Source organism: Marmota flaviventris, chromosome 3 (genome assembly GCF_047511675.1).
Source record: "Marmota flaviventris isolate mMarFla1 chromosome 3, mMarFla1.hap1, whole genome shotgun sequence".
NCBI classification, from domain to species: Eukaryota; Metazoa; Chordata; class Mammalia; order Rodentia; family Sciuridae; genus Marmota; species Marmota flaviventris.
This window is the reverse complement of record NC_092500.1, coordinates 118,601,384-118,628,465: the sequence shown is the minus strand read 5'-3', so window position 1 is coordinate 118,628,465 and position 27,082 is coordinate 118,601,384. Positions and strand designations below refer to the sequence as shown.

At 39.1% G+C, this 27,082-nt stretch overlaps 1 long non-coding RNA gene across 2 annotated transcripts in view; it reads right to left on the bottom strand.

Annotated features, from left to right (window-relative positions):
- LOC139705237 (uncharacterized) overlaps positions 1-27,082 on the bottom strand; it is a 71,317-nt gene that overhangs the window by 39,066 nt on the left and 5,169 nt on the right. The window contains exons 3-4 of one of the 2 annotated variants that reach the window (XR_011707138.1): positions 26,626-26,792; positions 1,359-1,478 (exon numbers count right to left, since the gene is read on the bottom strand). This is a non-coding gene — a long non-coding RNA (uncharacterized lncRNA). Of the gene's footprint in view, positions 1-1,358; positions 1,479-13,159; positions 16,715-26,625; positions 26,793-27,082 lie in introns of those variants that run through there. The other variant, XR_011707139.1, reaches the window with a different exon arrangement.

Here is a 27,082-nt window from a genome sequence, read left to right as displayed (position 1 = left end):
CCCCTCCAGCTCCCTTCTGTTATAAAAGCAAACTGTTCTTTCTTGCTAAAACCAAACCAAAAAAATATCTGAAATAATGCTACCCCCAGATCACTTAGTCCTATCCTAAAAATTAAGTTCATTCTTGTACTGCTTATTGCCACATGCCTGGAGAATTAATATCCTCCATAGCTTATCTTTTTATTTTATCTGATTATGTATGGTCACAATACCTTCATTTATTTACTTATTTTTATGTGGTGCTGAGGATTGAATCCAGTGCCTCAAAAGTGCTAGGCAAGCACTCTACCACTGAGCTACAACCCCAACCTCTTAGCTTATCTTTGGTCACCTACCTGTTTGCTGATATATAATATTTCAACTCTCATTGTGGTTCTTAACTTCTTTGGTTAATTTGAAATTTTTCCTTTTCAAAAATTTTTGAGAACTTTGGGCTGGGGCTGTAGCTCAGTGGAAGGGCACTTGCCTTGTATGTGTGAGGCATTGGGTTTGATCCTTAGCACCACATAAAAATAAACAGATAAAATAAAGGCATTCTGTTCATCTACAACTACAAAAAAAATTTAAAAATTTTTTTGAGAACTTGAAATAACATGAGAAATCACTTCAAATTTTAAATAATAAATATTGATTGAAAGAAGAAATGCATATGTACCTTATCCAGAAAGAAAGACAAATCATACAGACTTAATCATAAAGACTGAAAGACAATAACACTTCTAAAGTGGTTCTGACAAATGGAATCAAAGAATCTCATCTCTTGACACAGTCTGTTTTTCAATTCTGAAGTGATTTATTTATGTGGTTTGTTGTTCTTTTTACAGAGCTGTGGATCAAACCCAAAGCCTTGAGTATGTTAGGCAAGAAATCTATCATGAGCAACATGTCTAGTTCTCCTTTGTTTTAGTTTACAGATGAGGTGTATTATGAATCCTTGCAATTATCTTGACTCTGTTTCTTATTTGGGTGTTGTTATTTATTTATTTATTTGGTACTGGGGGTTGAACTCAGGGGTGCTTTACCACTGAGCCACAATCCCTAGCCCTTTTAAATTTTTATTTGGAGACAGGGTCTTGCTAAGTTGCTTAAAGCCTCACTAAGTTGCTGAGGCTGATCTTGAACTTGTGATCCTCCTGCCTCAGCCTCCTGAGCTGCTGGGTTTATAGGCATGCACCACTGCACCTGGCCCTCGTTTGAATGTTTAATATAAAACACCTCGGGGGAACAAAAGAAAATGATAAGTATTGAAGTATCTGATTTAGAAATATGAAGTATATCCTAAAATACATAACCACACAGAGAACTCCTCTATTATACCACAGTGGGAGATCAGAACTAATCCCAGGTTATAGACTCACCTTGATTATATCAGACTTTTACTTAGCAAAGTGGCCATTTTAAGGATTGACAAGAAGTTTTCTCCTGCAGATGAGGCTTCCTTGTTAGAAGAGGAATGAAGCACAGTTAATGGAAAGAACCTGAAAAAGAGATAGTGTGATTAAAAGAGGACTCATGCTTTGTTCATTTTTGCTTTTTTTTTTTTGGAACCAGGGATTGAACTCAGGGGCACTTAACCACTGAGCACATCCCCAGCCCTTTGTTTGTGTTTTGTTTAGAAACAGGGTCTCACTGAATTGCTTAACACCTCAATAAGTTGGTAAGGCTGGCTTTGAATTTGTGATCCTCCTGAGCCCCTGGGATTACAGGCATTTTTGCTTTCTGAAAAGGTTTGAGACAGCTTGAAAGAAAAACATGCATATTATAAAGTTAGAATCAGATTTTTTTTTTATTTGAAGTACTAGGGATTGAACAAGGGCCTCCTGCATGCTAGGTAAGTGTTTCACCACTGAGTAACACCCCCATCCCTTTTTATTTCATTGTGAGACAAGGTCTCACTAAATTGCCCAGGTTGACCTCCAACTTTCGATCCTCCTACCTCAGCCTTTCCAGCAGCTGGGATTACAAATGTGAGTCACCATGCTAGGCCTTTTAGATCTTTATCTATTTCTGAATCATGCCTCATGTTAACTGTAGGTCATTTGGGACTCATTTATACATTGCCCTTACTTCAGGACCCAACTGATGAAGACTGTCATTACTGAATAGGAAACACTGATGATAGCTAGAGCAAAAGAAAAAAAGAACACAGTACATATGGTTCTCAAATCTCTTGCCTGGAAGTAACACTTCCACTCATATTTTGCTGACCAAAGTAAGTTATCAGGTTATGCCTCATTTTAAAGGACATAAGGATGAAGAACTTCCCTAAGAGTTTTACGTAGAACAATAATTATCAGAATCCCATAGCCTCAAACTAGATCCCTTGCCGCAGAGGCTGACACTGTCATGAATGTGATGCATATTTAGATCCTATTATATATTTTTACTATAAATACACTATACTACATATACAATATAGTTTTCATTTATGTATTTTATAAAATACTTGTGAATGTCATCAAACTTTTTTTTTTTTTGGAGCGGGGGTTATCTTACCAGGGATTGAACTCAGGGGCACTTAATCACTGAACCACATCACACCCCAGCCCTGTTTCATACTTTATTTAGAGGAAGGGTCTCACTAAGTTGCTTAGCGCCTCGCTTTTGGGGAAGCTGGCTTTGAACTCGTGATCCTCCTACCTCAGCCTCCCAAGCTGTGCCACCGTGCCTGGCGTCATCATACTTTTTATAATGTTTTACTTTTGTGTGTGTGTGTGTGTGGTACTGGGGATTGAACCCGTGGACTTGCACTTACTAGGCAAACACTCTACAATCCTCAACCCTTTAAAAAAATTTTTTTTTGTTTTAAGACAGGATCTTGCTATGTTACCCAGGTTGGCCTTGAAACTTGTGATTCTCCTGCTTCAGCCTCCCAAGTAGTTAAGATTACAAGTGTACACCCTGCAGTGTTTTAAAATTTTTAATTAACATTTTACTCTCACCATTTATCTATGTTGAATCATACAGATCTGGTTCAGTTACTTAATTCTGCACTATAAATATGCTGTGATTGGAAGCAAATTACTTCCAATTTTTTTATTATTACCGTTAGCTTTAAGCAGGTATTTTTAGGGACAACCATCAATATGCTGCAGGGATAGGTGGAAAGCTGCTGTTCCTTTAAGTAACTGTTTACAAGTCTTCAAAGTTATTATTATTATTTTATTTAAGTAAGGCCCTCCAGAGAAACTTATAAGGAACCAGCCAAAATCTCTGAGTCACTCTGACCCACCCTTTCTATATGACCTAGAATAAACTTTGCTCATTATAATACTAAATTCTCCACCCAGAGGCATTCTTTTGGCCATTTTTTGAACATGAAATGTATAAAGAACATTATCTCCAACTGAGCCCAGGAATGTTTCCACCTCTACATGTGGTAATGAGCCTTCCTTATATGAATATGCACAAGTCTCCCAATAAAAGTCCCTTGCTTGGGGAGCCACTGCATTGAGAAATATCTCCAGTGCTCCCCTTACTTGCTGCAATTGACAAAGTTTCCTTCAGTCATTTATTTCCTGATTGTACGTATGGGCTTCGCATTCACCAAGGGCAAACCCATTGCATTCAGTTACATTACTAATAGTGGGGTATTGTAAAATATGTTTGGGAAATTCCCTGGTATTCTTTCTCAATTGGGTATAATAATACAAACACTAATGTCATAATGCAACCACTGTATGTAATAAATCAACTTCTCTCCTGTGCAAGTAGAATGATACTAGTTATATGCCATCCTTGGAATCAGTTATTCTAGTTCTATGCTATAGTTCAGAAGAAGAATGTCAGTTTGAGAAAGGTCATTCAGAACTCTAAAGTAGATGTGAGGTCTCAAACTACAAATATTTCCAAACTTGCTAGATATTTTCAAATTATTCTAAAAAATGGACCTTGTGATTTACCCTTCTGTCAGATGTGTATGAGTTCTCATTTTTCTATGTATGAACCAATGCTTATTATTGTCAGACAGTTTAATTCTAGTCAGTCTCATGGGTGTGAAATAGTGTCTCATTATCAGTTGAGGTTGCATTTCCTTGATTACTAGTCAGGTGAAGCAATTTTTTCATATCTGACTATTCAGTTTCTTTTTCTGTTCATTATCGGTTCAAACGTCTGGTTCATTTCTCTGCTGGTTTTTTTTTTTTTTTTCTGTTGATGTATAGTAGTTTTTTATACCTTTTGAATCTGTTGCTTCACCTGTTACATATATGGCCACCTTCAGGTGATTCTGATATATCTTCCACCTATACATCATCCACAACCACCATGGACATGACTTCTATCTCAAACATTTTATATTTCTATGTATTGACTCTCTCTTTCCAGGTATGTGCCTGTGAGTGCTTGGGCTCTCTCTCTCTCTCTCTCATCCAAGCTAGGAAATTTTAAACAATACTACAAAGAGTTTTTTAAATATATAGCTCCTTTTTTTTTTTACTGTTGTTGTTGTTGCACTCCTGGGATTGAACCCAGGGGTGCGCTACCATTGAACTATATCTCCAGTTCTTTTTATTTTGAGACAGGGTTTTTTTAAGATGCCTAGGCAGTCCTAGAATTGCAATCCTCCTGCCTCAGCCTCCTGAGCTTCTGGGAGTATAGGCATGAGTCACTGTGCTAGATGCATTTTATATATTCCTTCTATTTCTAAGTAACTGCTTCTGTGAACAGAGGTCATGTTCTAATCTTACCTAAATTGCAAGTGATATTTGAATGGACAGATCTGTATAAGGCTGTGTTTGATGAAATACATTTAAATTGTTATTTAAAGATGAGGCTGTCCAATGCCTTCCTCATAGAGGCTGTCTTTGACCCATCAGCCAGTAGAACTGTTAAAAATAAGCTGACTACTTATTTAAATGAAACTGGATTTGTGGTCACCTCCGAACAGACCAAGGCTGAGCTGTCAGTGGTGCCCAGTTCCCATGAATTGGCAGTAGTATCTTGAAAAGGGAGAATTAGCTTAAAAGATGTTCTAAGTGCAAAAATAGTGTAGTAATTACAGGAGTAAGTGGAGAGTCAAACTTTTCTTAAAATATCAACCTTACTAAAATAGACTGAGTGTGGTGGTGTGTTAGGATCATGAAGTTACTTGTGGTATTTTTTTCTCTATTTTCCAAATGTCCTATAATAGATTTATACTCTAGTAATTATTAAAAGATCATAATGAGAACCAAAACTGAAATGTAACCCATTAGGATTCTCTATTTCTCAAGTAGGCAGGTGTTGGCCTTATGTGGGAAGAGAAATCAAAGGCAGAAAAGTGTAAGGGTCCTTCCCATTTGCAGGATTTGAAAGTAAAGTTGAAAGTGCTGGAACGCTGCAGGCTTTTCTAGGTTGTGAGAAGAATTAGCCAAACGCTGAGAATGAGAATGTATTGAAAAATTACTGGTGAAGGAAGGAGAGGAGTGGAAAGGAGCAAGAAAGGAAAATGGTGGCTTGGCCAAGTTCAAGGGTATCCTGGAATAGAAAGCAACATTTGAGAAAAAAAACATCTTCTTGATTATTGGGAATATGCAAAGAGCTCCTCTTTAATATGCAGGGCATTCAAAGCAGGGAGAACAAGATGTTTATGTTCCATAAAAATATAATTAATTAAATAAACCAGTTTAGCTTTTGACAAGTCTCTGCTAGCCATGTGCTTCTGCTTTGGCTCATTGGTGCTTTGTATTCAATATAATCATGCAATGAAATTATTCTCAATGTGTTGTCATCTATGTCTTCAGTGTTTCTCATAAATAGCCAACATTTTTCTCCTGTATTTATTTTTGTTTTTTTGGTACAAGGGATTGAACCCAGGGGCAATTAACCACCGAGGCACATCCCTATCCTTTTTTTATTTTGATAGAGGTTATCACTAAGTTGCTGAGGCTGGCCTCAAACTAGTAATCCTCCTGCCTCAGCCTCCCAAGTCCCTGGGGTTACAGGAGTCCACCACCACACCAGGATCTCCATATTTATTGACATATAGAGAAAAAGACACTCATGATATAAAATAAAAAAGAATGCAATATAAGATTTTATATATATAGGGCTGGGGTTGTGGCTCAGTGGTACAGTGCTCACCTAGCATGTTTGAGGCACTGGGTTTTTATCCTCAATACCACATAAAAATAAATAAAATAAAGGCGTTGTGCCTATCTACAAATAAAAAATATATTTTAAAAAGATTTTATATATAGTATAATCTTGATCTTATTAAAAGTCTCTCATACTGATTTATATGAATCATTACGAGAGAGAATGTGCTGTAGAGTAAAAAGCATGGTCTTACTGTCAGGAAAGACAAGGATATGAATATTGTCTCAGCCACTTACTAGCCACTTGTCTGAACTGGGCAAGTTTCTTAAGATCTCTGACCTCCATTTGTTTTGTCTGCCAGATAGAGGGGCATCAGGGGAAGGATCACATTTATTTTAGGAAAATTAAATTAGAATACATTGAATAGAATACTTGACACACAGAAAGCACTTGATAAATGATCTTATTATTTTGAGAAGAAAATATAAAAAGTCAGCTTCCTGTGTGTAAGACTGTGTAGTTGCATGGGCTCCATACTTGGTTTAACAACCAACAACAACAACTTTGCTGTTGCCCTCTTTTGATAATTTTAGAACAAGGAGACTTATATTTTCATTTTTCACTAAGCCCTACAAATTTTACTCATGCACATGCATTTGCATGTGCAGGAAAACATTAAAAAGCAATAAACCAAAATATAAACAGTGTTTATAAAAGCTGGCTTTTATTTTATTTTCTCCCTTATCCTTCTGAATAATCTATATTTTCTATAATGAACATATATTACTTTTCTGATGAGGAAAAATAAGTGAATATGCACATGTTCTTTTATAAAATTATCCTCCCCATTTTGCAGATGAGTAAAACCAAGGTAACACAAAGGAAATGACTCATCTAACATCACACAGCAATCAGTGTCTTGTTATGACAATGCTCAGGAAACTGCACTTCCATTTCTGCACCAACTCGCTTAGGTCTGTGCCACCAACAGTTGTTTTTTTTTTTTTTGATAAGAACCTCTTTGGGCATCTGCTTGGTTTGGGGACCCAGCACTACACTCTGCAGCAGGGGTCCACCTTTGGAAGCCCAGGATCAATTAGTATGCACTCATCTGCTGGGACTTACTGCTAGAGGAGGTACAGAAGTAAGAAGCAGGGCTGGGGATGTAGTTCAGTGGTAGACTGCTTGCCTAGCATGTGCAGGGCTGGGTTCAATCCTCAGCACCGGAAGGGAAAAAAAGTCAGAAGTAGAAGCACAATCTCTGTTCTCATAAGGCTTTCAGCAGATTCTAACAGTTGTATAGGAAATAGTAACATCAGTAAAACACACAAACTCTAAATGTAAGAACAGTGGTGGAAGCAGAAGAGTAAGAGGTTGCCAGAGGAATAACAAGAACACTTGACACAAAATCTTTTCACTAGGGATGTTCACAAAGAAAAAGGCTACAAGCTTTGCTCCTTTTGATTTTCCCCAGATACCATCTGTGAAGGTGTCCAAAGCTGAAGGAGATATAAATGTCGCCGTGAGTATGCATTTTGCGTATTCCATAATTCACATGTTGAAGATCTTCTTTGACAAACTGCTGAAAAGGTATAGTTCACCTTCACAGTAGCTGCAGCAACAGCTCACCCCTGTGCTTTGGTATTTTCCCTCTGCACTTTCTCTTCCTGTTTCCTTTGGCTGGTAGTCCAAATCTGAACCATTTTTGCACTGTGGCCCACCTTGAGGGTCTTGTGAACATCCATGCATTTTATCTCTTCCCTGATCCTACCGCCTCCAAGAATTGCACTTACAATTCAAGTTTCTCTCAGCAGTACAATAAGGAGGTCTTCAAAGACTAGTACCTTTAAGGAACTTCTTATGATATTTCTGGCAGAGGCTCTGGGCTGATGTGAAGGAGAAGAAGGGAAAAGAAGGGAAAGACTCAGGAGGGTAAAACTGCCAGGCTTATCTCAATGACATTAATATTAGCTTCATGTGTTGGGTTCTTCTTCCTTTCTGTCAGGCAGGTAATTCTCTTTACACTCATGATCTGATTTAATTTAATCATCACAATGATCTTTATAAACTAGATGGTGTGTTCCCCATATTTATAGGGTGAGAAGAAGCAAAATAACTTTCAAAAACATAGCTTGTCAAAACCCAGAGAATGAGGTGTTGCCCATTGGTAGAGTTTGTGCTTAATGTGCACAAGGCCCTGGGTTTAATCCCCAGCATCAAAAAAATAAAAAAAATAATAAACAACAATCATAAAACAAAACCCAAACAAAATTAAAAACCCCATATAACATACAATACCAGAATGCACAATCCTTGTGCTAAGCTAGTGTATTTAATTCATGTCTCCTGTCTAATAAATAGAACATAAACATCTTGTTCTCCCTCCTCTGAATGTCCTGCACGTTAAAGAGGAGCTCTTTGCATATTCCCAATAATTAAGAAGATGTTTTTTCAAATGTTGCTTTCTATTCCAGGATACCCTTGAACTTGGCCAAGCCACCATTTTCCTTCCTTGCTCCTTTCCACTCCTTCCCTTCCTTCACCAGTAACTTTTCAATACATGCCCCAGAATTCTGAAGAAAATATAAAATATAAAAAGTTCACCAAGAATGAACCCTAATGTAAACTATGGACTTTAGGGGATAGTGAAGTATCCAGGTTCATTGTTGCAACATGTATCCTTCTGGTGTGGGATGTTGATAGCCTGGCAGATGGGAAAGTGGTATATGAGAGCAGTCTGTACTGTCTGCATAATTTTACTGAGAACCTAAAACTACTCTACAAAATAAAGTTCATTAAAACAACAGTAATGGGGGCTGCTGGCATAGATAGCTTAGTGACAGTGTTAGCCTAGTATGCACGAGGCCCTGGGTTTGATTCCCAGCAACACAAAGCAGCAGCAACAACAACACAGTTAGGAAATAGCGGGACCATTGTCTTTGGAAGATAATGAGTTATTATTATCAATGACCTATTAAGCTTTACTGCATAGCAGCAATAATAACTGTGTGTGTGTGTGTGCGTGTGTGTGTGTGTGTGTGCACGCATTTGGTGTGAGTTAAAGACATATGTTAAGTAGCATCATGTGGAGAAAAATAAGAGTTGGAAGAAAGAATTTTCAAACTGAGTCCTGGTTCTATTACCAGCTGTGTGATCTTGGGCAGGTCACTTTAGTTTTAGATCCCACTAGGTCATTGTGAGGGACAAAAGAAATCATGTACAAAGTCCTCTGAACCTGTAAGGAACTATTCCCAGATTAGTTATTACATGCTCACAGATGAATTATTATACTCACACATTCACATGCACTTATCCATGTGGTTAAAGGGGTAACCAGGAAACTTTGATTATAAATCTCTAATTCCACATTCACCACTAAAAAGTCATCTGTGTGTTGAAGGGATTGAATTGGTACCTTCATCTTGGAGGATTTTTTGAATTTTTCATCTCTTATTTCCACTCCACTCAGAACTCCACCACTGTGCTCCCTTTCTATCCAACCAGATCTAGGGACTTGTGCATGATCTCTTTGTCCTTATACCTTTTATGTTGGAAGAGCATAAGAACCATTTCTATGGCCACTTTCTGATGTTCATCCCCCACCCCCACCCCCACCCCAACTGTGAGTCCCCTGTGCTCTTTGGGAAATAGTGCAAAAGGGATATTCAGATTCCTTTGTCTGAGGAAAATTTTGTCAGTAAGAAAGACCCTGTGGGCAAGCATCCCATCTGTTGCTGAAATAAGTGAACATAATTTGCTTTTTAAACTTTCTCATTCATTATTCATTATTCATATATATATATATATACACATATGTGTGTGTATATATATATACATGTGAGATGATCTATACATGTATTGAGATATGCATCTCTTACATACCTCATTTCAAGACTTGAAAAACTCCATATAATTTTGGATTACTTGTGATCTTTGACCCTAACACAATTGAAGGAACCTGGAGACATAAACCATGCCACTTGTCTAGAATTCAAGTCTGAAGAATGTCCAGAATTCAAGTACCAAGAGGTACCTTAAGGGTTGGCTTGAGAAATGGACAGTGAGCAAGCAGGACAGATTTGAGCAGCTTCATTTTAATCTACTTTATATTAACTTCCACCTAAGATTACATTTAAGAAAAGGGTTTCAATGGTTTAAAAAGTTTGAAAACCACTGAGATCTTGCTCTGTCCTACTGCTGAGATCAGTCATTACCCTATCACATGCCACCAAAAGAGTGCCAAGCGACTTTGAACTTCATCTCAGGGATGAGAGGTGAAAAGTGTTCCACATCAACAGAGGGAGGCTCTGCTTCTAATCAGTCACTGGAGAGTGAGTCACAGTTCAAATCCCCCTACTCTGAATTCGAAAGAACAAAGGGAAATTTTGCTTACCACAACCAAGAGCAAACCCAGGTTTCATGGGGCATTCCCACGAGAGCTGTGTACCCTGAGTTCCTATTTATGTCAAATCAGGCTTTGGCCTGATGAACATCTATCAAGTTAAGAGCAGCAAGAAAAGAAGTGGTAAATATGATTTGGCCACTGCTAAACAATGTTTTGAATAGATCAATTTTGGCCTACAGCTGCCCTGGTCAATATGGTAGTTACTAGCTATTTAAATGTAGCTAACTATTTAAATGTGAATTTGTAAAGATTTAAATAAAATTTAAAATTCAGATCCTCAGTCACACCAACAACTTTTCATTTGCTCAATACCTCCACGTGACTAATGGGTACTGTATTGAACAGTGAAGATGGAAATGTGCTCTAAAATTTTTATCATTACAGAAAGTTCTATTGGATAGTGCTAGAGTCACCTAATTGTTAATCATCCCCTTGGCCAACCTGGTACCCCATCAGTCCCTGCACTGCTAGCTTCATTCTCAGGCCCTCAAAAGCTTCCTTTTGCCCTCCGTCCTGGCCCCAGCATTCCCAAATAGTGAATTTGGAAATGGCTGAGTTAATTTGTAAATGATCATAAGTGGGTTTGTAAGTTTGTTCTGAAGTTTGCTTTTATTCTCACTTCTGTATCTTGTTTGATGTGTGTCTCATTAGCAGAATTAATGGGTAATTTCCCCTAAAATATTTTCTAATTACATTAATATTCCATTAGAGAGGGTTTTGTTGGCAATATCAAACTGAAGGTACTGGATTCTTCTTGCTCTATTCTTATGTTCAGGGGCATTCAACCACTGAGCCATAACCCCAGCCCTTTTAAGATTATTTTTATTTTGAGAAAGGGTCTTGCTAGGCTGCCTAGGACCTTGCTAAGTTGCTGAGGCTGGCTTTGAACTTGCAGACCTCTTGCCTCAGCCTCCCAAGTGGCTAGGATTATAGGTATACACCACCACGCCTGACCTTAACTTTGATACGCTAAAATTTAGACTTGGATCTGATTTTTTTTCTTTTATTATTATTTTTTCAGTCATGAAGATTGAACCTAAGAACCCATGCATGCTAAGCAAGCACTTCACTAGCTCAATTTAGCAGGGTCTCACTAAGTTGCCCAGGCTAGCCTTGAACTTGTGATCTTCCTGCCTCAACCTTCTGAATAGCTGGAATTGCAGGTGTGCATCACTGCACCTGGCTCAGACCTGGATCTGAGAACTTCACTGTTACCTAGGAAGTGTTGAATCTAAACACACACTTAGAAACAGGATTTAAAATAAACACATATTAGAAAAAGGATTTAAGAATCTTAGGATTTGCCTCTTGACAGCTTCACTTTTCACAAAGGGGAATATAAAATCCAGAGGAGTTAAATAACTTGCCTAAGAATACATAGTGACTCAGCAGACAAAGGAACCCAGGTCAACTGATTTCACCCTAGGGCTTTTCACACTACTCAAAAGTAAGAGATCTTACACTTTAGGGTGATTAGAAATAATGATAATATTTCAATGAAGCTGGGATTTTAAATATTTTCACCATAAAAAATGATAAATGTTTCTAGTACTAGATATGTTTAACCTTGATTAAAACATTACACAATGCATACACATATTGGAAAATTGCATGGTACCCCATAAATAAATACAATTTTTATTTTTAAATTTTATATCTCTAGGCCTTTTAATTTCCTATTTTGAGACAGGGTATCTCCAGGAGGGTGGCACATCCTATAATTCCAGCAACTCAGGAGGCTGAGGCAGAAGGATGGTAAGTTCAAAGCCAGCCTCAGCAATTTAGCGAGACCCTAAGCAACTTAGCGAAACCCTATCTCAAGTTTAAAAAAAAAAAAAAGTGGAGGGGCAGGGAATGTGACTCAGTGGTAAAGCACCCCAATCACCACTACCAAAGAGAGAGAGAGGGAGGGAGGGAGGGAGGGAGACAGACAGACAGACAGACACAGACAGGACCTCGATAAATTGCTGGGGCTGGCATTGAACTTGTAATCCTCCTGCCTCAGTCTCTAAAGTTGCTGGGATTGCAGGGAGTGCCACCATACCTGGCTTTTACAATTTTTATGTTAATTAAAAAATAATTTTTAAAAATAAATTATAATTAAAAATTTAGATTCTTCTTTTACTTTTACTTTTTTTTTTTTTAAGCAAAATGAAAATAAAAACTCCTGTGATCCTGCCACATCAGCCTCCCAAGTAGCTGGGATGACAGGGGCATAGCCCTGTACCAGGCAAAGTGCTCTTATTTCAGCTTCTTCAACATTCTACAACTCTGTTACTCCTGCATAGACAAATATAGGGTTTAATTTGAGCCCCACCCCCTATCCCACAGCTACTTTCTAAGTTTCTCTGTAAGTTGCCTGTAAGTGTGTGTTCTTGAACATATACTTTTTTAAGAGACAAGTTTCCCTAAAAATCTCCCTTGGGCTTCACACTGAAAAAATCACCCTAGCAGTAAAGAGAAACAGAAACCTTTCCCCTCTAGATTGAATAGCCTCCATGTAGGTATCAATTTCAGTACCTGAGCCAAATGTCAGAAGCACTCTCCACTTCAGCCTCATGTACAGGCCTGTGTTTCACCAGGACTGGATTGGATGCCTGGATGTCCCTGCAGAGCTTAACACAATATCCATTCAGTCGGGGTTCCACAGTTATCTTTCAAGTGAGAATTAGATTTGAAAGACTCTTTCTCTTAAATTCTGGGATGACGGTCAGCAGACTACAACCTGTGTGGCCAAATCAGGTGTTGTTTTTATAAATATGACTACTAGGTTTTTGTAAGTAAAGGTTTATTGGAACACTGCCATACTCATTCATTTATATATTATCTGCGACTGCTTTTACACTGAAATAGCAGAGTTAAGTAATTGCAGTTAAAAACATAACCCACAAAGGCTAAAAAATATTTGCTCTTTGGCCCCTTACAGAAAACATTTGCTGACCCTGGTCCAGAGTCACAGTGTGATAGGGTAGATAAACCACTTTCCAAATCCTACTTTCTGTTTACTTCCAAGTGGTGATTATGAGATAGGAAAGATTCAAATCCAGAAAGATCTTGGCAACAAACACATTATTATAACCAATCACAGCTGTTTCCTTTTGAGGTCAATGTGCTTATTAATAGGGAAATTTCTTTGAAAATATATTCAGGTGCTTTTCTCTTTTGCATTTTCTTTTTCTGGTTTCCCCTCTGTTAAGCCAGATGCATCCATATTATCTACAGATTAGTGGGAGTTACCACAACAAGGACACAAAGAAAACAGGTAGTATTTTGCTCTGACACCCAAATTAAAATTTTCCAGCAAGACCACACACACACACACACACACACACACACACACACACAAACACACTCTCTCTCTCACACACACACAGACACACATTTTTTTCCAGTATTGGAGTTGAACCCAGAAGTGCTCTACCATTGAGCTACATCCCCAATTTAAAAAAATATATATTTATTTATTTTGATTATTTTTTAAATTAATTTTTTGACATGAGGTTGTCCAGGTTGACCTTAAACTTGTTATCCTGCTGCATCAGCTTCCCTAGTTGCTGGGATTATAGGCATGTACCACTATGGCTACCTAAGACATATTTTTGATGGCCAGGTTTTGTTGAGAAAGAGAATTTTTTAAATTTCTCTATTTTCCTCTTTGAATTATTGTCATATAATTCCACATAAGATATATTCCAGTCAAACAGGAGAAGAAAGAAGACAAAGCTCCTCTTTTCTGATCCCAGATTGTGGGGAATATGGGAAGAAATATAGCAGAGGAAGGGAGAGCAAGCATTCTGAGATGTGGTTCAATCTCTCCTCTCTAAGCCAAAATTGTGGGTAATAAAAGACTGAATCCAGAATGCCAGGGTTTAAATTTCAGTTTAAGTTTGGTCAACTACTTAACCTCTAGTGTTTCTCTCTTCTCCTCTATAAAGTGGTAATAAAGGTATCTATATCCCAGAATCGTTGTGAAAATTAAATAAGGTGAGTATGAGCTGCAGTGCTTCTCACTGTGATTTGGATCTGAAGTGTTCCCCAAAGGCCCAGGGGTTAAAGGCTTGGTCACAGTCTGCAGTGCTATGGGGAGGTGGTGGACCACTAGGTAAGACCTAGTGGGAGGAAGTGCGCCCTTGAAGGGGATACTAGGAACCCAGCCCCTTTCTGTTCCATGATTGCCATGACACTGCCATGAATCCTTCTACCAAGCGTTCCTGCCATGATGTACTATGCTGCCATAGTCCCCAAACAACAGGACACGTGACCATGGACTGAAATCTCTGAAACCATGAGCAAAATAAACCTTTTCTCCTTTTAAGTTGATTTTCTCAGGTTTTGTGTCACAGTGGTCAAAATCTGACTAACATAGTTATTGTTATGAGGAGTGGGGTGATAGATACTGGTGGTAGATTTTCAAAGGAATGCTACGAAAGGAATGGGCTCTACATCTCCCATTTGGGAATCTGGAAGGAAGTCACCTCAAAAACTGAGCTGCACCCACCTTGCATAGCCTTATAAGAAGACTGTTTGCCAGCTTTGGTACTAGGCTTGCCTTTATCTAGTTCTTCCTTACCACCCCTCAGCTCCATGAGCCCAGGGAGGAATAAGGAGCATTAGCTGAGTATCTGGTAGAAGAGTTTCCAGAGGAGGCCACCTTAGAGAGCTGTACCACTGAGCTGGTATGTCTGGAATATTTTCAAATCATGGCCAGGTTACAGGGTGGTCTACGTCACCACAAAAGTGAAGATAGGGCATTCAACTAGGGAGACCACTGGTCCTTAAATGGAGAAAGAGAGCGAGTTCTCCTGGCCATAAACATCCATTGCCAGTGTCAGCAGGAGGGTATGGAGTAGGACCAGACTCTCCTCAGAGACTAGCAAATATAGCCATGGGGAAGCCCTGCCCCTTCTAAGCAGCTCCATAGCAGAAAACAGCAGAAACTAAACAGAGAGGCCATGGGATAATTCCAAGAACCATCCCTCATCCACCCATCTCCCTCAGCCTAGACGCCCTCTTTGGGAAAAAGAGGTAGAAATCCAAAAGACATTCTATCTATGCTGGGCTATTCACCATTTAAATTATTAAATTCAACTGCACTTATTAGATTATACTAAAGCTGAATTCTCATCCCATTGCCCAACACTTTCTCACACCACTGAATAGTAAGGTGAGAACTTAAAAAGACATTTAACAGAAATAAAGAAATTGCCCTCCAACTCCGTGCTTTGAAGTATAGTGAGGGTAAATTTGTGACTCTGCTTCTTCCCTACCACCATCATCTCTTTAAACTCTGAATGAGACTTCTCCCTGACAAACCCCTCCTTCATGCACATTCACAGACATACCCACACCCACACCAGCTTAGTTCTAAAATGAGCTTTAGGAACAAGTCAGGAGAGTTTTGGGCTCTAGGTAAACAGGAGAAAGAAATACTTTCCAAAAAAAGACTTAGTCCTGGTAGCTTTCTTTAAAAAGTAGAGAAAATGCAACCAGTTGCATGAAAAGGATTTGAAGGTACAACTTTTCCCTGCTCCATCTCTTTCTCTCTTTCTTTCATAAAGGGAGAAGTTAAAGGTATCAAACAATATGTCAACAAAAATTTGTTGTTTAATCACTTTGTAGAGTAAGGCTTATGCTTTGAGCCTATTAAAGTAAACTACCATTAAAAAAAAGAAAAAACTTTTTGGTTTTGTTCAAAGCAAAGAACCAGAAAAATTCCTAAACTTCAGTCTCGAGGCTATGCTGAAGTCTACCCCACCCTTGGACTAGGGACCCTGCTCAGCTCAACCAATGTGAACTCAAAAAACATCTTCAGGCTGACTTTCAAATTCCTTGATAAATATGCAGGATTTCTTTCCTAGTAGTAAAACTACTTACTCAAAGCAGGCTGGGTGACCTCAGATGGCTCTGCTGGGACTGGAGGGGCATTGGAAATGCTGGTGAAAATGATGTTGTCACCACCAACTCAAAAAGCCACCCATTAATGTGCCCCACGCCAGCCTCTGGAGCATACACATATGCATACACACGCAGAAACACATGCTTGCACAGGTGGACAAGTGTACACCTCCCCCAGGGGCTGAGGCCAGGATGGCCATCCCGCATCAGCCGGATGAATAGCAGGTCTGTCCTGCCAGCTGTGTACTCTCTCCCACCCAAGGAAAGCAGCAGAGACAGACAGCAGAGCCTGGAGGAGCCCACGCAGTCTGTTACTGGCACCCGGTGTGTGAAGGTTCTGGAGGGCAGCAAGATGGAATCAGAAAGAGAAATCATCGACCTTCAAGTAAGTTCTGTCTGGGAGAGAAAAGGGAAATTGGGAACAGAGATGAAGCTAGAAGAACAAAGGACTGATATTTTGGTCATTTGATATTCTCCCCTTCCCCATGCTTTTTCTTCTCCTCCCCCTTCTCTATAGTCTCCCTAGGCTTTTTTTCTCTTTATTCCCCTTTTCTCTCCATTTTCCCGTCTGGTTCTTCGCTTGTCTTGAGATATGTGAGACTGAATTGTTTAAATCCCTCTTGGCCTCTGCTTCCTCCTGTCAGTCAAAGAGCTAATTAGATCTGTGTTACCAGAAAATGACTTCACATTCTGTGCAGTGCTTTTCCCAAAACCCCAGGACAGTCAGACGATTTGAGAGCTGCCAGACAGCTCTCTGGAGACAAGGGAAGATATGAGTTTTGGGGTTGGAAGGGAGGCAGCTGGCCAACTTTGCATTTTACAGGTTGGAAAGAAACTAGTCCTTCCTCAGCTACCTGCACAAAGCTCTCTCCTGTGCAGGACAGAAAGCTTCTCATTCAGACAGAGCAAGCTAAGAAGCCAGCATAAGCTATTAGAAAGAGGCAGAGTCAACATCCTTTCCTACCAGGTATATGCTTAGAGGGTACCTTAGAGTCCAACCCACCATGACAGGGAAAGGGAATGGAAGGCTCTGGTTGAGAGCAGAGTCAGGTTGCTGGAATCTGTATTCCCTGACTCTCTGTCAATCAAAAAAAGTAGAATCAACCTTCCTATAGCCATCACAGAGGTTATATGAAAACTTCATAGAGCTTGAGGAAGAGCAGAAAATGATTTGTGCAGGGGGTTGGGGGAGGGCTGATGGGGATTGAACTCAGGGACACTCAACCACTGAGCCATATCCCCAGCACCCCCCTCTCCCTTTTTTGTATTTTATTTAGAGACAGGGTCTTGCTGAGTTGCTCAGGGCCTCACTGAGTTTCTGAGGCTGGCTGTGAACTTGAGATCTTCCTGCCTCAGCCTCCTGAGCCACTGGGATTACAGACATGCACTACTACACCCTGCTCAGAAAATGACTTTTGAGATCAATAATGTTTTTAACCTGGTCTTCTCCAACTAAATCTTAAAGCAGCAATGTAGGAAATACTTTCGATTAAAGAAGAGCTGCTTTTGTTTAATCAGAGAGGGTGTGTTGGAGGTGGGGGTGTTAGAGTGTATGAAAACTTCACAGCAGAGCTTTTGCCCTTGGTTGACCCCCCGACACAACACCAGAAATTTGTAGGATTATTTGGTGTCTTTTGTCAAAATCATTCAGCTGAGGCTGGGCACAGTGGCTCATGCTTGTAATCCCAGTGGCTAGGAAGGCTGAGGCAGAAAGATTGCAAGTTCAAAGCCAGCTTCAGCAAAAGTGAGGTGCTAAGCAACTCAGTGAGATACTGTCTCTAAATAAAATTCAAAAAAGGGCTGGGGATTTGGCTCAGTGGTTGAGTGCCCCTGAGTTCAATCCCCAATACCAAAAACAAACAAACAACAACAACAACAAAAAAACCCTCAAAATCATTCACCTGATATAACTGCATACGTAGTATTATTTTCCTGGATTATCAGCCAGCCCCAAACGTGGTCTTCCTGAAGGACTTACTGATACCTCTTCCTGGAATATTCTTTCCCTGGCTTATTCCTTGCTCCTTGGCTGGCTTCTTTTAGGACATTCAGCTCAAATGTTACTGCCTTAGGGAGACCTTTCCTGGCCCCCTCTCCCCATTTGTTTTTATCATTTGTTTTATCTTTTCCTAGCACTGCTCACCATTTGAGGTTATTTAATCATTTATTACCTGTCACTCTTCACTAGAAGATACACTCCATTTAAGTGGGTCTGCTTGATTTTATTCATTATTAGATCCCTAGGGCACTGAGCACTACTTGGTACTCAGTAAGTGCTTAGAAAACATTTGTTAAATGAACGAGTTAAGGAAACCCATGAGTTAGAAGAGATCAGTAATAGGCATAAGAACACTCAATCAAGTCCTTGACAGAGTTAGGACTCCAAGCAAGGTCCTCTGAGGTGTACTTTCTTTTTATTGCACTTAGTTCTTGCCTACATTCCTAAGTAGCTAAGGGAACACTCACTTCCAGTGTATGAAGAACATGTTTCTTATGTGCCAATGGGTAAAACAATCCTGAGTTTACAACCTATGGACTTAAATTTGATTTAGAAGGAAAGAGACAGGTGGAATGAAGACCAGATTTGATCAATGTTCTACCTCTAGCAAGTGACTGAAAAGTTAGTATAGCTTTCTCTTCTTCGTTAGAATCATTCTCTCAATATACTAGCTTAGGGCTGGGGAAGTAGCTCAGTGACAGAGTGTTTACCCAGCATGTGTGAGGCTCTGGGTTCAATCCCTGGTACCACAAAATAATAATAATAATATACTAGCCTTTTTTTGTGTGCTGGGATTGGGGCACTTACCCACTGAGCCACATCTACAGCTTCCTTTTATTTATTTATTTTTTTAAGACAGGGACTCACTATATTGCTCAGGCTAGCCTTGAATGTGCCATCCTCCTGTCTCAGCCTCCTGAGTCCCTGGGATACAGGAGTGTACCAACATGCCTGGCTTATTTTAGTCTTTATTTATACCTTCCTTTGGTCATTTATTAGTTTGGTTGGTCAGAAGGTGTCCATTATTCACTACACTTCCTGTTCAGCTCTCTGATAAAATTAGAGCTCGTATCCTTTGGAAACTATGGTCTTCCAAAAAGGCAAACTTTGGTTAAAGACAGGTAGAGTTGTCTATCCTCACGAAATCCAGAGGAAAGACATAAAGGCTCTGGAATATTACATATTGAATAGCTATTAGTTCTTCCTCCATTTTTCTTTGATGGTTTTCCAGGGGTTGTAAATTGACTGTGGCTAAGTCACTTCATACATTCATTCAACTAATATTTACTGATCAATGACTATACATTTCACTCCTTGCTTGCTAGGCACATACTTTTACTCTATCTTGTAGCCCAAGATGAAGTCTTAAACTTGTATTTTATTCATCCTAGGAAGAACAAGGAGAAAGTATGTGAGTATTTTTTAAAAGTATTCACTTTTTAAAAATCCTGTTATTATAAAAACACCTTTAAATCCAAGTTCAAATAATGAAGGTATAGCATTGAAACCAGGGCAATTTCTTTTGCCATATAAATATTGCCCTCTGGGGCTGGGGATGTGGCTCAAGTGATAGCGTGCTTGCCTGGCATGCGTACGGCCCGGGTTTGATCCTCAGCACCACATACAAACAAAGATGTTGTGTTCGCCGAAAACTAAAAAAAATTAAATAAATATTTTAAAAAAAGATTCTATCTCTCTCTCTTTAAAATAAATAAATAAATAAATAAATAAATAAATAAATATTGCCCTCCTATTTGTGATACTGATCTTGTAGGTGTAACTTAAGTACATAGATTAACACCTAATAATCTCAACCCCATCACCCAAACAAACCAAAGAAAGAACAAATATTTATTGAGCTTCAATACAGTACTAAGCATTGAATTAAACATGGTCTCTGATGTTAGGAAGCTTATAATTAAGTGGAAAAAAATATACACAATCTATACACGATTAGCTATAATATTAAAAAAAAAAAACTATTTGGTTAAACCAGTTCTTCCCCAAAATGTGGTACAATTAGTAAAGGTGTTACCGATGACTGACAACTTTGTATTATAATGGATACCTTTGTTGTTTTAATGTGTGTTGGAAAAAGTGTAACTAATGCATCAAACCTGTGATTTCAAGATTTTTATTGCTTAGAAAGAGGCTAAAGTGAGAGACATTATGTGACTTAACACTTTTATGCAGTCCTCAAGAGTGACATGGGCCATATACTGCATGCTTTCAATAGTTACATCTGTCATAACTGTTCAAAAGTGTGGCTAGTTTGGCTGATACAGGTCACAGGGATACATGACTGCATACTGCTGCTTTCTTTTCACTAGGACCTTGAAATCATGAACATGGCACAATGTAAATCTGGGAAACTCCAATCCTAAAAACATTCACTTGAGTATCAATTATCATGTTCTAGGTTGTTTGCTCAGGTCAAGACCTGTGAGACTAGGATGTTAGTAGCGATACAAGTAAGTAAGAGTGACATGTGGCTGTCTCTATCTACTAAATACCTGGAACTCCCGCTGTCCTTCTACAAGTGTGGTCTTCAAGCCTCTGCCCTTTTCCCTGCCCTTGGTGGAAGCCCTGCCTGTTTGCTCAGGCTACTCATTTTCCATGCTCTGGACTTGATTAGTTTTCCATCTTTCTCCACCTCCCAGAGTTCAGATGTGAGGAAGGTTGAGTAAAATCCCTTTCTAGTCCTTCAAGAATGGGGTTCAAGCCTGCAGTCTGGTTCCTTCTCAAAGGGGAGCTCCTCTTCTGCTTCCAGATTCCCTCATACAGCTTCACATACAGCCCCCTTTTCTACCCATGGGGGGTATAGAAGGATGTGTAAAAATGGTCTCCTATAAGAGGAACTAAGATTGTCAACATTCAATATGCAGATTCAATGTGGAAAGGGTTAAGTGTAGCAACACACAGAATGAAATGGGTATGGATGTAGAAATTACTTATGAATAGAAGGGCTATAGAGTTAAGTACTCTGAAAGTATTTTTATAGATACGTATACATTGTAAATGTATCTTTTTTGAAAGTGTTTTATTTATTTTTATTGATGAACACATATACCAATATATATATATATATATATATATATATATATATATATATATATATGTATATATGTGTGTATATATATATATGTATATATATATGTGTGTATATATATGTGTGTGTATATATATATGTGTATATATATATATTCTTCATGGTGCTGAGGATAGAACCCAGGGTCTTGCATATGTTCAGCATGCATCCTACCACTGAGCTGCACCACCAATTTTCCCTTATTTATTTATTTATTGGTACTGGAGATTGAACATGGGTGCTTAGTCATGTCCCAAGCCCTTTCTATATTTTGATTCAAGGTCTCCCTAAGTCACTTAGGGCCTTACTAAGTTGGTGAATCTGACTTTGACCTCACCATCCTCCAGGTTCAGCCTCTTGAGCCATTGAGATTACAGGCATGCACCACTGCTCCCGGCTGCATCTTTTTGAATATATATATATATATTTCTAGCAATTTTAGGTTCATAGCAAAAGGGAAAGGGCACAGAGAACTTCCCAAATCTTCTGCACCTGTATATGCCTAGATTCCATCATAATCAACTTCCTTCACCAAAATAGTGCATTGTTTTATAATTGATGAATCTATGTTAACACATCTTTAAAGCTATAGTTTACATTATAGCTCATTCTTGGTGTTGTACTTTCTCTGTGTTAGGACAGATGCATAATGGCATGTTTCCATTGTTAGCACTGCCCTAAAAATTCTCTGTGCTCTACATTTTCATGCCTCATTCTTCTCCCATGCCCTGGGAACCACTGATCTTAATACTATCTCCATAGTTGTGCACCTCTTACAGAATGTCATATAGTTAGAATCATACAATATGCAGGCTTTTTATATTGGCTTCTTTCACTCAGTAATCTAAGATTCCTCAATATTTTTCATGACTCAATAGCTTGTTTCTTTTTAGCACTGAATAATATTCCACTGTTGGATTTACCAGTTTACTGAAGGATATCTTGGTTTCTTTCAAATTGTGACATTATATATAAAGCTGCTACAAAATCTATGTGCAGATTTTTGTGTAGACATAAGTTTTCAGCTCATATGGGGGAAAATCAAAGAGTGTAGTAGCTGGATTATATGGTGTGTTAAGGGTTTTTTTGTTTTTTTTTTTTGGTACCAGGGATTGAACCTAGAGGTGCTTAACCACTGAGCCACATCCCCAGCCATTTTTATATTTTATTTTGAGACAAGGTCTCACTAAGTTGATTAGGGCTTAGCTAAGTTGCTAAGGCTGACTTTAAACTTGTGATCTCCTACCTCAGCCTCCTGAGCCACTGGGATTACAGGTATGTGCCACTGCGCCCAGCTGATTTATTTTTTTAAATTCTTTCAGTAGTTGCCCTAGCATCTGTACTATACATTTACAATTAATGCAAGTGCATTTTTAAATAATACTATACCAGTTCATGGGTAGTGTGAGTACTTTGTAATGATAAAACAATCCCAAACCCTCCCTCCATTCCTTGCATCATGTTGTCATTCACTTTATTATCATACAAACACATACATAGGTGATTTACACATAAACATACATAAACTGGGCATCATGTGCACACCTGTAATCCCAGCTACCTGGAAGGCTGAGACAGGAAGATCACAAGTTTGAAGACAGCTTGGACAACTTTGGGACCCTGTCTCAAAATAAATGATATAAAAAGGGTTGGGGATGCAGCTCAGTGGTAAAGTGCCCCTGAGTTCAATCCCCAGTACCACAAACAAAACAGAAAAATAATAAATGAAAATACCAGAATGCTCTAGTGCATTTCAAAATGATTCCTTCTTCCGCTTTCCACCAGAAACATGACTTTACTCCAACATTCAATGTGAGAACTTGGTGGGTTTCCTAGAGATAAAACTCACAAAAGTTTTCTGCTTATTCTCACCTCATGACTGGGTGCCTCTGAAGTTCTTACCTCTCATATTTGTCCACTTCGAGGCTTTGGCAATTCATCAATACAGTTCTGCTTTTCCTACCTGGTGCTGACTTCTGTAGAGATTTGTACCTTGAGTCTGCTCTGTTAAGCCATGACTCCCTGTATTCACCTGACTGTCTTTCCAGTTGTGGAGGCTTTGGTTTGCCCTATATACTCAGCTGTCTGTTATATCCAAGAAAAGTTGTTGATTTTTCGGTTCTGTTGTTAAGACAGAAATGGCTACTCCCAAGCTCCTTACATGCAGAGCCAGAAACCAGAAATCTCTTCTGGAAGTATTTTTCAAATAGGACTTCAGAAAACAATTTAGTAGTATGTGTCAAGAGACTTTTTTGTTTCTATCTAAGAAAATCAGAAATGTGTTCAGATATGCAAGGATGTTCACTGAAAGACTACTTATAGAAAAAATTGGAGCATACAATAACAAATGGATGGTTAAAGTTTGAGGCATCTGTGAATGGATACTATGGAATAATTTTTTGTGTGTATGTTTTCAAAGAATGGTTAAAAGAATACCAAAACATGAATCACATGTCAAGTTAAATATAGAATTGCATAAACAGTTAACCTTGAATTCCTTTAAAAATTATATAGAGGGGAATTGCATGGAAGATGGAAGGAAACCCTCATCATTATACAAAATACATATATGATGGTGTGAGGGGGAAGAAAAAAAAAGAGAAATGTGTCACAGTAGATTGGGTAGAGACAGGTGATGGGAGGGGAGGGGAGTGGAGGGGGGGATAGGAAGGGGAGCAGAATACAACAGACACTAGTTTTGCTGTATGTATATACGTGACTGTATAACCAATATGATCCTGCAATCTGTACACGTGGAAAAATGAGAATTCATACCCCATTTGAATCAAATGTAAGATATGTCAAGATCATTGTACTGTCTTGAGCAACTAATAAAAAAATTATATAGAATAAATATGAGAATTTAACTACTGGCAGGAAATATATCAAAATGTTTACTAGTTATTTCTGGGTTTATGAATGACTCACTTTCTTCTTTTACTTTACTTTTTATTTCCTTTGCATATTTTCTACCAACCCATATATTATATTTAGAATAGAAAAAAACCTGTAGTTTAAAAAAGATTTAAAAAGCAGTTGTGTCTACATGCAAATGAGTAGATTTCTGAATATGGGACACTTTATATATACATTGTGTGTGTGTGTGTGTGTGTGTGTCTGTCTGTCTGTCTGTCTGTCTGTCTCATGAAGTTGCTCAGACCAGCCTCAAACTTGTGATACTCCTGCCTCAGGCTCCTGACTAGCTGAGCTTACAGGTGTGCACTACCACACCTGGCCTGAAGCCCTTGTTTTATAGAGGAAACTGAGGTACAAGATGAGCTTAACTGGGCCTTAGAATCCTCACATATGATCTGCCCAAAGTCAGCCTCAGTATTAGGTAGAGTATCTGATAGACAGGAGACAAAGTTTGTTGACTTACTTATTTTTTTGTGGTGCTGGGGATCCAACCTAGGACGTGCTCAGATATGCAAGGATGTTCACTGAAAGACTACTTATTTCAAAAATTGGAGCATACAGCATATGAAGCAAGTGCTCTACCACTAAGACACATACCCAGCCCTGATACCCAATTTCCCCTGCACAGTGAAAGGGTCTTTCAAATAATAGATGCAATCTAGCTGGACACAGTGGCACACACCTGTAGTCCCAGCTCTTCAAGAGACTAAAGCAGAAGGATCACAAGTTCAAGGCTAACCTCAACAACTTGGTGAGACCCTGTCTCAAAATAAAAGATTTTTAAAAGGATGTAGCTCAGTGGTAGAGCAAAATGAAACAAAAGCAAACACATGGTGCAATTGAATCCTCTCAACTCCTTGCTCACTCCTTTCCAGGACCTTCGTCTGAGAGCCCAGGTGCCTCTACAGAGCAAAGACCATTATTCACCAGAGTTATTTGTCAGTTTCTCCCCAGTGAACTAGTTATAGAACAAAGCCCTTGGTTTTGTTTTGGGGGTACTGGGGATTGAATACAGGGGTGCTGTACCACTACGCTATGTCCCCACCTCTTTGATGGATGAGGAACTGAATGAAGCTCAGAAGTCAAGTATAAGATCTCAGAACAGAAAGTGGCAGGGGTAGGACTCAAAACTAGGTTTTCTTTTTGTTATACTCTAAGTCACTGGTTTTCAGATGTGAATCCTAAAACAACAGCATCCTATCACTTTGGAATTGTTAGAAATATAAATTCTCAGCCCCCATTCCAAACCTATCAAATCAGAAACCCTGGGTATGAGGCCTAGCAATCAGTACCTACCCTCTGTTCCAAGGTTTTACTTCCTGAGAAAACAGTTCATGAGGTCAACCATGGTCAAAATATTTAAGTGGAGGGGCTGGGGTTGTGGCTCAGCGGTAGAGTGCTTGCCTAGCATGTGTGAGGCCCTGGGTTTGATCCTCAGCACCACTTAAAAACAAATAAAATAAAGATATTGTGTCCAACTACAACTAAAAAATAAATATTTTTAAAAATTTTAAATGGAAAATTCCAGAAATAATCAATTCATAAATTTTAAATTGTGTGTTTTTCTGAATAGCATGATAAAATCTTACACCCTCCCACCTAGGATATGAATCATTCTTTTGTCCAACATCTCCGTGTTGTCTAGGCTACCTATCCATTAGTCACTTAGTGGCCATGTTGGTTATCTGTGTTGGCTAACTATTGCAGTATCACAGTCCTTGGGTTAAAGCAACCTTTATTTTACTTAATAACTGCTCCAAAGGACAAGAGTAGTGATGCTGGTAATTCAGATATGCCAAAGAGAATCCATACAGTGCTTTCTTCAAGTGAATAGATAAAAGCTTATTATAGATATGTATGTATAGGAAAAAAAAAAACATAGTATATATGGGGCTTCGTACTGTTACAGTTTCAGGCATCAACTAGGAGTCTTGGAATATATCCCTCAGAGGGAGCTACTATATTTTAACAGGCCCCCTGGTGATTTGATGCATACTAAAGTTTTAGAACCTCTTCTTAGATGCATGAATTACTGATGGATGGGGGATACAGAAACTTCAAGACTAGAACCTTTCTCCCAAGTAGTCCTAGATATGCCAAGGCTAGCACTTGCACTAGACCTAGATAAGGCAGCCTACCCAGGACCTGGTGGAGATGTTGGCCTGTCAAGCAGTCCAGGCTGGAGAAGGAGCTGCTAGTGGCTTTTTGGGAACACAAAGGATCTTAAGCCTCACAAGTTCAAACTTCTTGTTTCAATTCAAGGCACCACCATACTGTCACTGCTGCTACTTGCCTGCTACATACCTGTGGGGATTTACACCCACTCAGTTGAGAGATGGCTCTGGATTACTCCAGCCTGGGAATGAGGTGTGTTTGACAGATCTACCCCACTGGGTAGATTAAGCATAATGAAGAGCCCAGGTGAAGATGGATGTCTCTCTTCTGTCACCCAGTACTGCTTTTAATGTGATCTGTGGGAGAGAAGAGAGCCACTAAAAGCTGTGGATTTCCCATAGGGCACCTGGGTTACCGACATCTAAGAGATAGGAGGGACTCATTCTACAGAGTGAAGGAAGAAGAGCAGAAAGGACTTAGTATCCCTGTGTAATCTGCAGCACCTTGGGAACAGGGAAGGGAGGGTAAAGAAGAATATGGGAACATGAGCCAGGTGGGAGATTATCATACCCCAAAGTCTGCAGTGTCACTTCCAACCTCTGCAAAAGAGCTGCCAGTATCTTGACACAGTAAGATTCTAAACTAG